General features: G+C 41.6%; 1 long non-coding RNA gene and 1 pseudogene across 2 annotated transcripts in view; both read right to left on the bottom strand.

Moving 5' to 3' along the window:
- LOC309870789 overlaps positions 1-15267 on the bottom strand; it is a 283974-nt gene that overhangs the window by 91687 nt on the left and 177020 nt on the right. The gene's annotated exons all lie outside the window — the stretch shown is intronic.
- On the bottom strand, positions 12671-12892 carry LOC309871051 (dolichyl-diphosphooligosaccharide--protein glycosyltransferase subunit TMEM258 pseudogene; annotated as a pseudogene). The gene has a single exon. The product of its transcript is annotated as a dolichyl-diphosphooligosaccharide--protein glycosyltransferase subunit TMEM258 pseudogene (transcript).

The raw sequence follows: 15267 nt of genomic DNA, 5'->3' as shown, positions 1-15267 counted from the left end.
ACATATAAACTACCACAACTGAACCAGGAAGAAATAGAAAGCCTGAACAGACCCATAACCAGTAAGGAGATTGAAACAGTCATTAAAAATCTCCAAACAAACAAAAGCCCAGGGCCAGATGGCTTCCCGGGGGAATTCTACCAAACATTTAAAGAAGAACTAATTCCTATTCTCCTGAAACTGTTCCAAAAAATAGAAATGGAAGGAAAACTTCCAAACTCATTTTATGAGGCCAGCATCACCTTGATCCCAAAACCAGACAAGGATCCCACCAAAAAAGAGAGCTATAGACCGATATCCTTGATGAACACAGATGCGAAAATACTTAACAAAATACTAGCCAATAGGATTCAACAGTACATTAAAAAGATTATTCACCACGACCAAGTGGGATTTATTCCAGGGCTGCAAGGTTGGTTCAACATCCGCAAATCAGTCAATGTGATACAACACATCAATAAAAGAAAGAACAAGAACCATATGATACTTTCAATAGATGCTGAAAAAGCATTTGACAAAGTACAGCATCCCTTCCTGATCAAAACTCTTCAAAGTGTAGGGATAGAGGGCACATACCTCAATATCATCAAAGCCATCTATGAAAAACCCACCGCAAATATCATTCTCAATGGAGAAAAACTGAAAGCTTTTCCACTAAGGTCAGGAACACGGCAGGGATGTCCATTATCACCACTGCTATTCAACATAGTACTAGAGGTCCTAGCCTCAGCAATCAGACAACAAAAGGAAATTAAAGGCATCCAAATCGGCAAAGAAGAAGTCAAATTATCACTCTTCGCAGATGATATGATACTATATGTGGAAAACCCAAAAGACTCCACTCCAAAACTGCTAGAACTTATACAGGAATTCAGTAAAGTGTCAGGATATAAAATCAATGCACAGAAATCAGTTGCATTTCTCTACACCAACAGCAAGACAGAAGAAAGAGAAATTAAGGAGTCAATCCCTCTTCCCTTTTAAAAACTATAATTAAAACAACCTTATCATACTCTCAAGAAAGTCTTCAGTCAAGGCCCATTGTCCAGCTACATTTCCAAAAAGTCCAAAATATGTAACAACAACCTAATATGTTTGTTGCAATAATGAGATTATGAATGTGAAATATCTAATAGCATGAAAATATATAGGTGCCAAGCATATTGTAGCAATTTTTATCATGATTATTGGATATAATTATAATCTTGTAGTGTGATGTAATTGCTAGCAGCATCCCTGACTCAATCTAGGTGAAGCCAAAAGAGACCACACATTGAGATGGCGAACCATTTAAAATATTTCCTAGGTCTGTTGGAATCTCTCCCTGATCAGGGAAATTCTAGCTCTCTTTTACAGTCAGTTATCCGGCATATATTTACTATTTTCAGAGGTCTAATTTATGCCAGGCACTGTGCTAGGTGCCAGAGATTAAAAAATAAGTACAATGTAATCTCTGACTTCAAGAGATATATAATCTTGAAGAAGAAAGAGACACAAAAGTAGATAATTGTGATATAGTGTGGAAAGTGAGATGTACATGCGCCCTGCATTATGAGAACACAAAGGAGGTCAAACTAATCTGAGTTGGCCAAGGAGTTGTTTTAGCACAGATCTGTCAAAAACAGAGTCTGAGGGAAAAGGTTACTCGCTAATACTTGGGAATATGACCCAGAGAACCAGGATAGAAGTAAGCAGGGGAGCTGCAGGAAGAACAAATGCAAAGATGAGGGGGCCCATTGTCCATCTGGGTACAGCTTCATGAAAAAACATGGACGGTTGCTCTTTTTCTCACATCATCTTGAGAAAGACATGCACACACAATATCGGCTACCTGTTCTCAGAATACTATATTGGGTTGAGGAAGGGTGAATATTTCTTCCAATGGCTTTCTCCTGTCTCTGTCTCCCCCTGGTAATAATCTATTAACTCCTGGATTATGTCATCAGGCTTCCCAGGGCCAGAGTTCAGTCAAACTCTTTTTGTCAGCTGACATGTTATATAATACTCCTCAAGCTCTAGTGGAGACCAGCAACTACAGGAACATGGCACCACACTCACTCTGGAACTAGCTCAAGTTTTTGCTCATACATTTTAGTCTAGAAGATTCTAATGGCCAACACCCCAAGATCCAGAGAAAGGGTTAGCATAGCTGCATGGATCTGGATAGTGTAGAACTGTATTTTGTACAGAAAGAAAAGAAATGGCTTATCAGAAATTGCCAGAAGAAGCTAGGCATTATGACTTGAGAGGGAACAGAACGTTTTCTAGTAAGAAAACTGCATGCTTTAATAAAGGTTAAGGCCAGTATGGCATGAACAACAAACACTGAGTGGAGAGTATATGAATCTGAGAGGGAGGGAAGCTCCTAACTTGAGAGAGATTTCCCTCTCCAGCAACTGTAGACATGATGGGAAAAATGGGAGCAACCAGAGGATCAGGAAACATTTCCTCCTGTAGAAACATGCCTTCATCCAAAGGAAATGCTTTCCCTCCAAGGATGCAGAGAACACTTCATCTCTTCCATCTGCCTGTTCTCTTATGCATGCATTCACTCATCTAACATCTATTCAGCTCTGCCAGCCAGGCGCCATAAGAGCCATCTGCAGAACAGACTGACTAGGTCACCTTTGAGAGGTAGTCACATCTCAAAATGACAGACACACAAACAATGCCTTCTCCAGCAGATATGTGCGACATTGGGAGCATAGAGAGAGGGAAAGATTATTCTTTTAAGGATGTAAGAAAATGCTCATCAATCCTAAAGGAGGCACATGTAGGATGAGACTTGGAGAACAAATGCTCAGTTTGTCCTGCAAGGAATGTAAAGCAAAATATCCCATTAGTTCTTATGTTTCACAAATAAGTGAAGCCATATGATAATTGACTCTCTCTGCTTGACTTATTTCACTCAGCATAATCTCTTCCTCCCATTCATGTTGATGAAAAAGTTGGGTAGTCATCCTTTCTGATGGCTGAGTAATATTCCATCATATATATGGACCACGTCTTCTTTATTCATTCATCTGTTGAAGGGCATCTTGGTTCTTTCCACAGTTTTTCTATTGTGGACATTGCTGTCATGAACATTAGGGTGCTTATGGCCCTTCTTTTCACTACATCCACATCTTTGGAGTAAATACCAGTAGTGCAATTGCCGGGTCCTGCAGCACTGGGGGTTATACGCAAACAATGAATGTACTGTATGGTGACTAACATAACCCAATAATAAAAAAAATATCCCACTAGTGAGTGCACCATGTGAAAAGCAGAATTGGGAGGGACCATGCTCTGTGCAGGGACTGGTCGAGGGGTCAGTGTGACTGGAGCGTGGGTCTCAGAAAGCAAAGCAGTGGCAGACCTAGGATGACAAGCCAGAGCACCTCACTTCCACCAGGCTAATCTTCCTACAAACTGACAGATTCCTCCCCACGTCAATCAAACACCAGTTTCCGAGCATCCCATGCTGTTACAGCTAGGCACCATGGAGCTACCCAAATGGAAGGGACAGAGAATTTGCTCTTAGAAACCTCTCCTATGTGATACCTCTCCTATGTGAGCCATCCACTGGAGACTGTTTCCTTCCGCAGCTCACCTTGGGGTCAGTTCGCCAGAAATGTGCTCAGAGTCACAGCACAGCTGGCAGCAGATAACCCCTCCCCTTGCCTTTGATCTGCGGGCATGGTGATTGTCAGACTGTACATTTCAGCTAGTGATGAAAACACTAACGATACCCCAGCCCCAACCCTTAGCCCAGAGCCATAGGTTGATAATGTTTCCTAGAGCAAGCAAGGGTCTGGTCTAGAACCTGAGCCATGGTGTTTGAAGAAAACCCCAAATAGAGCCTCTCTGGTTTTTGGCCTGACAAGATATACCGGTGGTGCTGGGGATTTGCTCCTTGCAAGCAGATGTCACAATCAAATGGAAGTTGTTTTATACACGGATCTGAAAAAAACCTGAGAATGTTTGCTATTAAACTCAGGCTGGCTGGCCCATCCCAAGCACGGAGACAATCAGCTCCTCAGATGTGAGGAGACTTGGAAAGATGTCTCCAGGCCTTGGCACAGCACAGGCTTTCTGGGCCTTGGTGACATATAGGTGCTTTATAGCATAGCCCATTTGTTATGCTGTTTAAATATGTATATGCTGGGTACAGAAAGCTAATATCTGGAACAATAAGGTAATCCTATATGCTTTTCAATGAAAAACACGAGTGGAGGGCTACTTGTTGCCAGAATTCTGACATTCTCACTTAATTCTGTCCTTCAGTTACGTGATATCTCCGAAAGCATACTTGGTTAAAAGTGCCTGGAGAAAATGAGCTACAAACAATATCCACTCTGCCTTGGAGAACCACGAGGTCAATGAAGCACAGTTTTATTACCAGAAACATTACCAGAGAGAGAGAGAGAGAGGAGACTGTAGCCCTGCTGGGGAAGGCTACTTCTGGGCTGTCTAGTCCCCACTCCCACTGACTGCCCGCTGCGCCTGAAAGGCGGTAAATGTGCGGACGGCGGGTGAAGAGGTGAGAGAAGAGGACAACTAAGCCTTCCCACATATTTTGAAAAGAACTTCATAGCCGAAAGAGATTAAGGCTTTTTTGGCATGTTAGCGGCAGAAGCCTCCCCCTGGCCTCGTCCATATGTTACAGTTGGGGGAGGAATAAAGAGCTAAATCAAAACTGAAACCGGGGGGTTAGGGCTGCAGGGAGAGGAGTTAGGGAACCTGCAGATAAGCAGGTGCCCATCTGACCTCTGAAGAGGAGATGCTCACTCACCATCCACTGCAGTGACGTGACAGAGGGAGGAATCTAAGCTCAGCCAGGCTCCAGTGGGCGAGTTCCCTGCTCCTGAGGGTTTTCTGTGCCTCAGAGAGGGAATATGCCCTCTGGGTACATTGGGTGAAGTATTTATCCATCCCGACCTTCAGTGCCTTTTTGAAAATTGAATAATGGTCTCAAGTCCATAGGGTTGCTGTAAGAAAACAGAATAACTTATATAAAATTGCCTAGTGCAGAGTCTGATATCAACTGGGAAGGCAACAATTAGGTGGCTATCTGGAGATACATCATGGCTCCAGAGAAATAATCCTCTAAAAACATGGAAGGTAGAGTCCTACCAGATACCTAAACAAACAGGACTCCACTGATTTTTCTCCTTCCCTCAGCGTCCCCACTGGGCAAGAAGGATCTCCTTAGCTCAGCCTCCTCTCCCATACCAGTTCCTCTGAGAAGCCTTCACCCCTTCTCCAGGAGGGGGAGCTTTGGGAGCCAGTTCTGCGCTCTTAATACCACAGCCCTGGTTGCAGTTCATTGTGATTCCCTGTATCCTCATCTGTTTCTTCCGCCAGCCTGCAAGCTCACTGGGACTTACGTCTTATTTACCTCTGGCTTCTGCCCCACTCATGGCTAATATGAAGTGATAAGGAATGTGCATTTCAAACATATCTTATAAATAAGTAAATGTATGGATAGATGAATACAGGAATAGGATTTAATGGGTAACCATTTCCTACCTCTCCCAGCTAAAAGTTCAAACAGATACTCAGTCCTGAGTAGGCTTCCCTAATCTTGTCGCTCACCATGCAAACTCAGGCAGGGAAGTCCTCGGCAAACCACATCTTAGAAGAAAGGAGTTTGTGATCTCTGTCTCTCTGGGTGAATGTCTACTCTGCGGAATCACCCAGGTTTTTAAGCGACAGTCAGACTCAGAGGAGCCCACTGTCAAAGAGTGGGGGAGTTGAGACTGTTTGCAGGCAGCACTAACCCACTGGAGCAAGCATCTTCCTTTCTCTAAGCGTTTACAGCATCATTTCATTGGGACTTTCATGGTCCATTTCTATCTCAGAACAAAGCATGGTTCAGTCACTCTTGCACTTGTTGGCCCAGTTACATTTCCAAGAAGAGAATTTTTCAGAAGAAACATCAGAGCTCATCTATATTTGGAGGCAGCACAGAGCACACACCCAAATGACAAGTGTGGCTGATGTTACCACGGGGGCATCTGTATCACCTTCTTTCTGGTCTCAGGAAAGCTCAGGAACAGATTAGCTGTCTTGCTCTCTTGTTCACATTGCATTATACATTCATCCCATCTCTCAAGAGCAACCCTGGTGTAAAGAACATGGAAGGCTGGAAAGATGCACATCTACAATAGAGGTATTGATGGAAATGGAGGATGGGTAAGAACACAGGACATGAAATACCACAGTCATTTAAATCACAGAACCTCTTTCTGTCTTGTTACACAAACATCAGGAAGTGGAGAATCACAGGAGGTCTTCAGACCTGTGTGCGATCTTTCATCTACCAAACTTTACTGAGTCCTGACATGGTCTAAAAGTCCATATATGTGTCTGGGGTTGCTTCCATCAGTCTCTAGAGAATCAGAATTCCCACACACTCTGCTAGGGATTGATGGATGGCTCAGTAAGTAAGTAAGTGCCCTTTTTGGGACGTCTGGGTGGTTCAGTTGTTAAGCATCTGCCTTCAGCTCAGGTCATGACCCTGGAGTCCTGGGATCAAGTAGGGCTCCCTGCTCAGTGGGGAGTCTGCTTCTCCCATTGACCCTACCCCCCTCTTGTGTTCTCTCTCATTCTCTCTCAAATAAATAAAATCTTTTTTAAAAAAATGCCCTTTTCATCCTGAGTTAATTCACAAAATACTGAGAGAGGGTAACTTTAGATTTTCAACTAAGTGGGTTTGCAAATATCTTATCCCATTTTTAAGTTAGACACTGGTAATTTGCAGTGATTAATAATTCTTTGTGTTCCTGAAGGGATAGAACCTTCTGGTCCAAGACTGTTCTCTAAATAATCGAGAGCAAACCAGATAGTACTTTCTCTTTAAGTAGGCTGGTTTCTAAAGAGGCACATGATATTTAGCTCTATTTCCTTTCCCAACTCACAAATTGCATAACCACGTTCTCCTCCAAAGGTGTGAAGGGTAGTCAGGACTGGAGTGTTCCATTACCTGAAAGTCCCTCTGTATGGAAATAGAGTCCTCTATCATGTTGTTATTTCTCATGCACACACTGGTAAGAAAGGCCAAGCAAGAGAACAGCTAGTCCTACCTACTCTGTTAGCTAGACCTTAGCGGAACCATGATGAAAGACCAGCCAATGGAGATTACACCTGTTTTGGGGATATAATCATAGAAAACAAATAAATCAACATTTAGGTGTGTGCTTTCTCTCTTAATGAGATCCTATTCCCCTTTTTCCACTATAGTAGAAAAAAGTGATGCCAACAAAGTTGATTAATACCTGTAATTTATTCAGAATCATAACAGCTAGTTTTGGTCTGGGTCAACCAACATTTATTTGCCCATTTTCTCAAAACTTCTGCAGCTAAAATTATATGCCATAAAATTTGCTGGTCAAAACAACTGTACTCAAGGAATGGGCCTAACACAAATTAAATATAATTCTCAGGGACCACTTAACTAATAAGACTGGATAATTAACAAACATTTCAGATATATGTCTAATGTTTAAGATGGAATTTATTATTTCTCACAAAGATTAATTTAAAAAATTATTACTCAAAACTTTCCATTTTCCACGCATTATTGCTAGTCTGGCTTTATTGCATTAACACTTAAAACAAATAAAATTGAGTCATGATTTCTGTCAGTTAAATAAATATATTCTGCTGAAGCTTAAATTATCATCCATCTTAGCAAGGGGTTATATATTATATTAGCAGTCAGTGACTGATTAGTTATTTATTCTCTTAAAGAGTAACTGAAGGAGATTAATATTCTGATAAGTATGTCACTGATTTCTGGGGAGTGCCTGGTTTTCTTTCATCACATGAACTATAATGTGTCAGACATAAATTCCATTATAATTACAATTAGTACTAATGCCTCCCAAATTATATTTAATGGAAAGGTCATTATTTTAACTACAAATAACTTCTTTCTTAAAAGTTTTAAGTGGATTTCCACACATACAAAAGTCACAGTTAAAATAATGTTGAAGAAAGAATAGTAAGTAAATCAGGAGATAGGTTAAAAAAAAAAAAAAAAGACAGTGTATTTTGCTTATTTTTCCAGCTGGGTTACATTTTTCACCCATGTTCTGCCATGTTGGTTTTTTGATGATAGTGGGAGAGGGTGGGGAGGAGGTGAAGAGAAGTAGAAAGAGAAGAGAGGAGAAGGTCCTCCCTCCTCTTGGCTAGTTACTTAGTATGTTCCCAACACAGTGCATGATGCTGACGAAGTCCTTCTTTTAATTCTTACAATGACCCTGTGAAGTAGATACATCTCCTAGTTTATGGAGTAACAAAATGCGTCTCCTGTTAAATCCCTGAGCAATTTTACTCTGCCAGGGATATGAGGAAGTGAAAATTAAACCTAGGCCTATCCAGATCCAGAGCTCCCACTCCCAAAGGCAATGGTTATTGCTTCTCATTCTTCTGGTAATGATAATGACTGCTGCTGGCAAGAGCCCCACATTCCCATCTGGGTGAATGGGTAAAAACCTGACCGAGGTTATGCTGGGCTACGTGATGAAGACACCAAGTCTGCCATGTGATGCTAGTATTTCCTCTGATTCTTCTGTGACCTGGGTTCCTCTGGGCATTTCTTCTCAGATATTTCTAAAAGCATCAGTGAAGATACAGAAGACAAGCGACAAATAAAGATAATAACTCAGCCAGAGTCTTGGCAGCATGAGTACAGCTGCTTCTTAACATGAAAACAGCAAGTTATGAAATGACTATGTTGTGAAATGACCACGAGATTTAGAATTAAAAGACAAGTTTGAAGCCTTAAGGAGCACAACATAAATTAAAAAAAAAAAAAAAAATTAACAGAAAAATGTATTCGGTGTATGTTTCAAAGTACATACATGCAAGAGAGTTGACTTCAATAAACTACTTAGAAATAAGAACATGCCGAATGCCTCTGACTAATTATCTGGCCTTGCACAAGTCATTCTCTAGTCTGAGCCTCAGTGTCTTCTACTACAAATAGAAAGATTTGGTCACACCAGTGGTTCTCAAGGTGGGAACTTGTTGGAACCCTAATCCTTGGGCCACCTGTGTGACTCAGTCGGTTAAGCATCTACCTTCTGCTCAGGTCACAATCCTGGGGTCCTGGGCTAGAGCTCTGCATAGGTCTCCGTGCTCAGTGGGGAGTCTTCTTGTCCCTCTGCCTCTCCCTGTTGTTTGTGCTCTTTTTCCTTTTCTCAAATAAATAAACAAAATCTTAAAAAACAAAAAACACAAAAAACCCTGGAAATTCTTGGGCTCCACCCTAGAACCACTAAAATAGGTCACTGACACGAGTCCCTGGGAATCTCTAAAAGAGAATACATCCGCTAGTAAGTGGAAGCCCTTCCCGTTGAGCTCTGTAAATCATGTTAGTGTAAGAGTACTTCGTTCAGTGAGGACAACAAACATTCCTTTAGCATCAACTGTGAGTTAAGTGAAGGCATTCTCTGATATATGGAGCCTCAATCCTCTATGCCTTGAGGATTTCACTGTCTGTTGGGGAGGAAAAGGCAAGTTGACAGAAAATCAGGCATGCCAAGGGCAGTGTTAGAGGTAACGCCCTGGGAGACAGAAGAGGGAGCAGTGGCAGTAGGGAGGGGCTATAACTCTCCAGGGTGAAGGGGAAAGGAGGCCAGGGAAACGCAGGTTATAATAGAAGGCTTCTGGGAGAAGGAGACCTGAGATCTGCATATTAGTTCCAATGAAAAAAAGTATTAATTTTCATATTTTGCAGGAGAGACTGAAGATCATAGCAAAACATCCAAGTTCACGCAGCTACTGTATGAAAGAGATAAAGTTTAAAGGCAGATCTTTGGGCTTAGAAACTCCTATTTTATTTGATTCTGTTCTTATAGTAAAGCAAGTCTTAGGAGACAATGAATACGGCCCCTCCCCCATCTCTTGCCCCCAGGAATAAAGAATAATCCTTACAGGTCTGGCGGGGGAGGGAAGTTCGTCAATAGTCAGTGAGGCAGCAGTGGCAGAGAGCTGGGGCCAGGCAGTCACAAGTGAGCCTATTAAATGTATCAGATGTCATCGGTACCTCCTTTATCCTTCTCACTCTGGACCTCACAGGCTGATAAGAAGGGGAAAGCGTTATAACCCAGAAGTAAAACTGTTGCGTGATTATAACCCTGACAGCCTCCCTCTAATGAGCTTCCCTGCAGATAGGGAGAGGGGAGAGTGCTTTGATCTCCATGAGCAGAAGGCTGAAAGGACCACTGTTTGGAGCAAAGCCGTCTGATGGGGTCCAGTCTTCCAGTAATCAAAGTCACAAGCTACCATCTGAGCCATTTGTGAACCACAGATAAGATTAGCTGCTCATTTGATAGATCAACCACTGCCATCAATGGGGGCTAATTGTATCTGAAATATGACCAGGAAAGTGTCAGCTCCTGGAGACAAGCATTTCCTTTATCCTGGGTTTGAAACAGGGAACAACATTTTTCTTTTGAAAACTTGAGCAAAATGTTAATGTGTGCTGCTGCATTTTTTTTTCCTTCCCCCCAACACCCACCCCTCCCCTGGTCATAAGAGAATAGGACGTGTGAGGTTCTTGGATTGAGATATCAATCTGCATATATATTTTTACAAAAATTCTCCAGTATGGTGTCAGAAAATATGCAATTTGGGGATGCAAGACTGGAGGTCCAGGAATACTTGCACAATGGAGTCCTTACATAGCTTCAGAGTAATAATAATAATAATAATAATAATAACCCAAAACAAAAAACAAAACAAAATAAAAATAAATAAAACAAACAAAAAAAAGGAAAATGCCCAGGCTTTGGAAAATCATGTGTAGGAAGACTCACTTTGTAATTCTAGAGTGTTTCATGCTATTGGAAAAGAAGGGATGATTGGTCATTCAGAATTCGAAGGCATTTATATGGGTAGCACTTGCCTTGGAGGCTGATGTGACTGACTGATTTACTGATTTACTTTCTTCAAATTTATTCCCATTTAAGTAGAAACTGAGCTCAAAATGAATCATCAGGTAGCTTGGACAGCTCTTACACTCTAGCAAATGAAGAAATTCCGTTTTTCTACTCCAGATCTACTGAATTTGGCTCTTTGCTGCTTCAAGGGATCACCTATTCTTTTGTATTCTCTAGGCATACTGAAGTATGAGCATGAGGAGGTTTGGTTTCTCATCCTCAAAATATTTCTGTGTGTGACTGGAAGCCATTTCAGCATTCCTCTTTTATGAAGGGGCGAACAGAAATTCCCCAGCCCCATCTCTTGCTGCTGCAGCACAGGCCTCTCTATTTCCAGCCTAGTCCACTATAGCTCTTAAATTGCTATGTTGTCCCCGTGTCCAGGCGGCTAGTAAAAGCTGCCTGAAAATGGCAAGGTATGATGAGAAGCACCTCATTATGGCTCCTAAAATACAGAGACCCAGAATAGCCCTGCACAGTTGGGGTAAGGAAAGAAGGAAGAGACCAAGAACAGAAGGTCTCCCACCCTATCTAAGAGCTAGAGGAAAGTTCCATCACCTTCTAACAAATTCTCCAGCTATTATGGCCTTGAAGGGATCACCTTCGTGGACCTTCTCGCACTTAGGCTGCCACCCTGTCCTGCAAGCGTCTGATAGCTCAGGTTTAGAAATTGTAACTTTACAGAAAATGGTGACTGCAGTGGTAACACTCCAGTAGAACCACAAGGTCAGACTCTCAGAATCTCAGAACGCTACAAGCAGAAGAGCCTTCATAATCAATAGCACCCTTACAATGTGCCATGGGCTGTGCAATGCGTATTTCATTCCATAACTCATTTAATCCTCACCAATTTGGGGGGGGGTGCTGGGTTACACTTATTTTTTTATTAAAGATGAAGAAACTAAGGCTCAGAAAAGTCAACCATATTGCCCTCAGAACACAGCTAATAAGTGGCTGGTATGTAAAACCAGATTTGACTAATGTCAGAATCCTCCCTTTTAAATTCCATGCAGTGGATTACTTGGATAATTATTCCAAACTTAAAAAAAAATTAAATGTAAAAAACACAACTTTTTAATGTTTTGCAACAAAAGATTTAATTGATCATCTTCAATAACCTTATCCCCACCAGGGCCACTTCTATATGTCCTTCTTACTATCTAGTTCAAAAACTATCAGTCAAGTTGAACTCTGTAACAGTATGGCTAGGATCAACTCTGCAACCCAGACGCAAAGCCATTTTTCCCAAGTTTCAAAATCACTTATGAGACAGCTGGCACTAGTACCCTGTACTCTTAATTCCCAGGTCATTTCCCTGCTTACTTTGTGCTCCAAAGCATAAGACAAATCCATTCACCTAGCACACACTGGGATGCCGCCAACAGAGGATGACAGGGGAAAGCCCTCCTATCCCCAACAGGACTACAGAAATATTGAGAACCAAGTGTTAATTTCTGATTACTAATAATGAAGCATGAGCTTGTTTTCTAGAATACTCTATGATTCAGAGTTGCACATTCCCCAAAGATTCTAGATTAATGATTTCACTATGTGACACAATAATTATAATTATTCTTTGGGACAGTCACACATCTGCCTTAATTGTGAGCAGCAGGTGGGACACTTTCAGCAATAGTAAAAATAAATAAATAAATAAATAAATAAAAGCTTTAAAGAGCAGGAATTCAGTGAAGCCACCTGGTTGGAACTCTTGGGAGCTATTATCCGTACATGTCAACTCAAAGCAGCAGAAAGAGGACTCCAAAGCACATGAGGAGCGAGGCCACCAAGGAGATGAGGAGCTCTTCACAGATACCCTGAGTGTACTTGGTGGAGGTCACCTCATAAATGAAGAACCAGGGGGCAAAGAACATACCAAGGGCCAACAGAACCATGGTCAGATGGGGGATGACAGCAGGGTTCACTGGGCTGATGTATCTGCTCAAGGCCGTGATCTCCATCTTACTAGGCATAGCATAATCCACTGCTCCATCACTGGCATATTTTAATAACCCTGAGATTTGAGGATATTACTACTTTGCTAAGGTCTTGTCTGAACCTTAGCAAATGGTTTGTGAAATTGAGAGACTGAACTGAGATAGAATATGAGATAATCCATGACTGCCACCTTCTGTGCCCCTGGGTCTTAGGAATTAAGATGGGCAGAAAGCACTCTGAGATCAAGGGCAAATAGGTCTTCCCTTTCAACACTGTGGGTAAACAAAAGTATTTGCCACAGGATAGGGGAACATTACCCACTCTTTGAGAGCTCTTTTAGATCTACTGCCCAACAACTATGGCTCTTCTATAAGTATCTTAGATTGCTATGAGGAATCTGACCGCCCCCTTTACCTTACTCTACTTAATCAGTTCTTTACCCTTCATACAGTTTTAGCTCATATCTGGCAGAAGCTCTTGAACCATTCTCAACATTTTGATTCTCTGGAGGAAAACTGAACTCAATTCACTAGTGCTTATTGACCAGGCTCCATGCTAGGGCTCAGGGAAACACGTGGAGACCAGGTCTCCAGGCATCACTGGACCACACCTAGAGGTCAGACTTCCCCAGGAATTAAGTTTCTCTGGGATTCCAAAGTGGACAGGAAGGTAATTCCAGCACTGCCTCAAAAGTCAGGAGGCCTGGGTTTCTACGCTTCTACATTTGAGAAATGAGGGGCCCCTTTGCCTCTTACTCTAAGTCCATGTGATTCTAAACCCACATTGTCTCCAGGGCACATTCTGAAAGGCTGATTCTCAATAGGCACTAAAAGAATGAGTATAAGCATGCCTGGGTGGTTCAGTCCATTAAGCATCTGCCTTCAGTTCAGATCATGATCCCAGGGTCCTGGGATCAAGTTCCACATCGGGGTCCCTGCTCAGCATAGAGCCTGCTTCTCCCTCTGCCCCCTGTTCCCCCTGCTTGTTCTCCTTCTCTCTCTCTCAGACAAATAAATGAATACAATCTTTAAAAAATAAATAGAAGGATAAGTATAGAGGGACATTCTACAAAACATCTGATCACTACCCTTCAGATGTATCAAGGCCACAAAAGACAAGAAGGGACCAACAGACTGTCCTAAATTGGAGAAGACAAAGGAGACATGACATCTAAATGCAATCTGTGGGATCCTGATTGGATCCTGGAACAGAAAGGGGCCACCAGTGGAAAAACTGGGTAAAGTCTGTAAGTCTACAGTTTAGCTAATACTATTGTGTCAATGTCAACTTATTTGTTTTGATATCATGGTTATATAAGATGTTAGCATTAGAGGAAGCTGGGTGTGGAGTTTATGGAGATAGTCTGCAATATCCTTGCAAAATCTTCTTAAATCAAAAATTATCTCCAAATAAAAAATTTTAAAAATAATAAAAACATGAGTTATGTATTTTCCCAGAAAGCGAGACTATAAATTTCTCAAGGGGTCTTCTTTTTTCTTCCAGTATATTTCTTAGGGCTTAGCATAGAGGTCTCTTACAGTAAGCTCTCAGACTATTATTAGAATTAAATTAGTTAAAAATTATTCACAACCACAATTTAACCTGGGACAGAGAAGCATGTAACCTCATGACTGTTATAAGAAGTTAATACTGCAAATGTGGTATTGTTACAACTAAAACACATAAAAAAAGTCTGGGAAAATGTCATTGTTTCCTGGTACCAAGGAAAAGCAATCTCTGTGTTCAAGGCAGATAGCCAGTCTTATTTCAGAAAATAAAAAGGAAAGAAAAAAAAAAAAAACACAAAAGATCAAGTAGCACCTTTTAAAAAACCATCAACGTTGCTATTTGGACTAAATCAGAAGCTCCAGATAACAGTAACTACTAAAGAAGAAAAGGAACAAAAAAACTCTTAGAGCTTTCAATTTGTTTTTCATAATAAATGAATTGCCCCTACCAAAATGCAGCCTTGAGGAGTTAATTAAACAGCTGCCCCCATGGCTGATTCTGAGATGTTAGAAGGCCCATGACAGGGCCCTAAACAAATGGGGCAATAAAGGTGTGGGCTGTTTGGCTTGATTGAAGAGCTTGAGTTTTTCACCCCTAGTCTCTAAGCCATCTGGAAGTGAGTTTGTGGAATGTGGGATGGCAGCCTCTCTGCCCTTATCTACTGATAAGATTCTCAGCCTCAAACACGTGTACTAGAAAGGCAGGGAGCAAATATTTCAGATCTTAAACAACTTGGAATCCTCCCTCTAAAGTTCACTTTGTGCTATAACACAGAAGGAAGGACACTCATCTCACATTCTTCCCCTCCAAATCGAGGGCTTTTGACATCAACATGAGCCAAGACTCAAGGTTGACTTAAAGAAAAACTGTTCTGATTCATGAGTTCCAC

The sequence above is a fragment of the Mustela nivalis genome, assembly GCF_964662115.1.
Source record: "Mustela nivalis genome assembly, chromosome: 8".
NCBI lineage: Eukaryota > Metazoa > Chordata > Mammalia > Carnivora > Mustelidae > Mustela > Mustela nivalis.
Note: the sequence above shows the minus strand (reverse complement) of the source record. Positions and strands in the feature narration are given on the sequence as shown.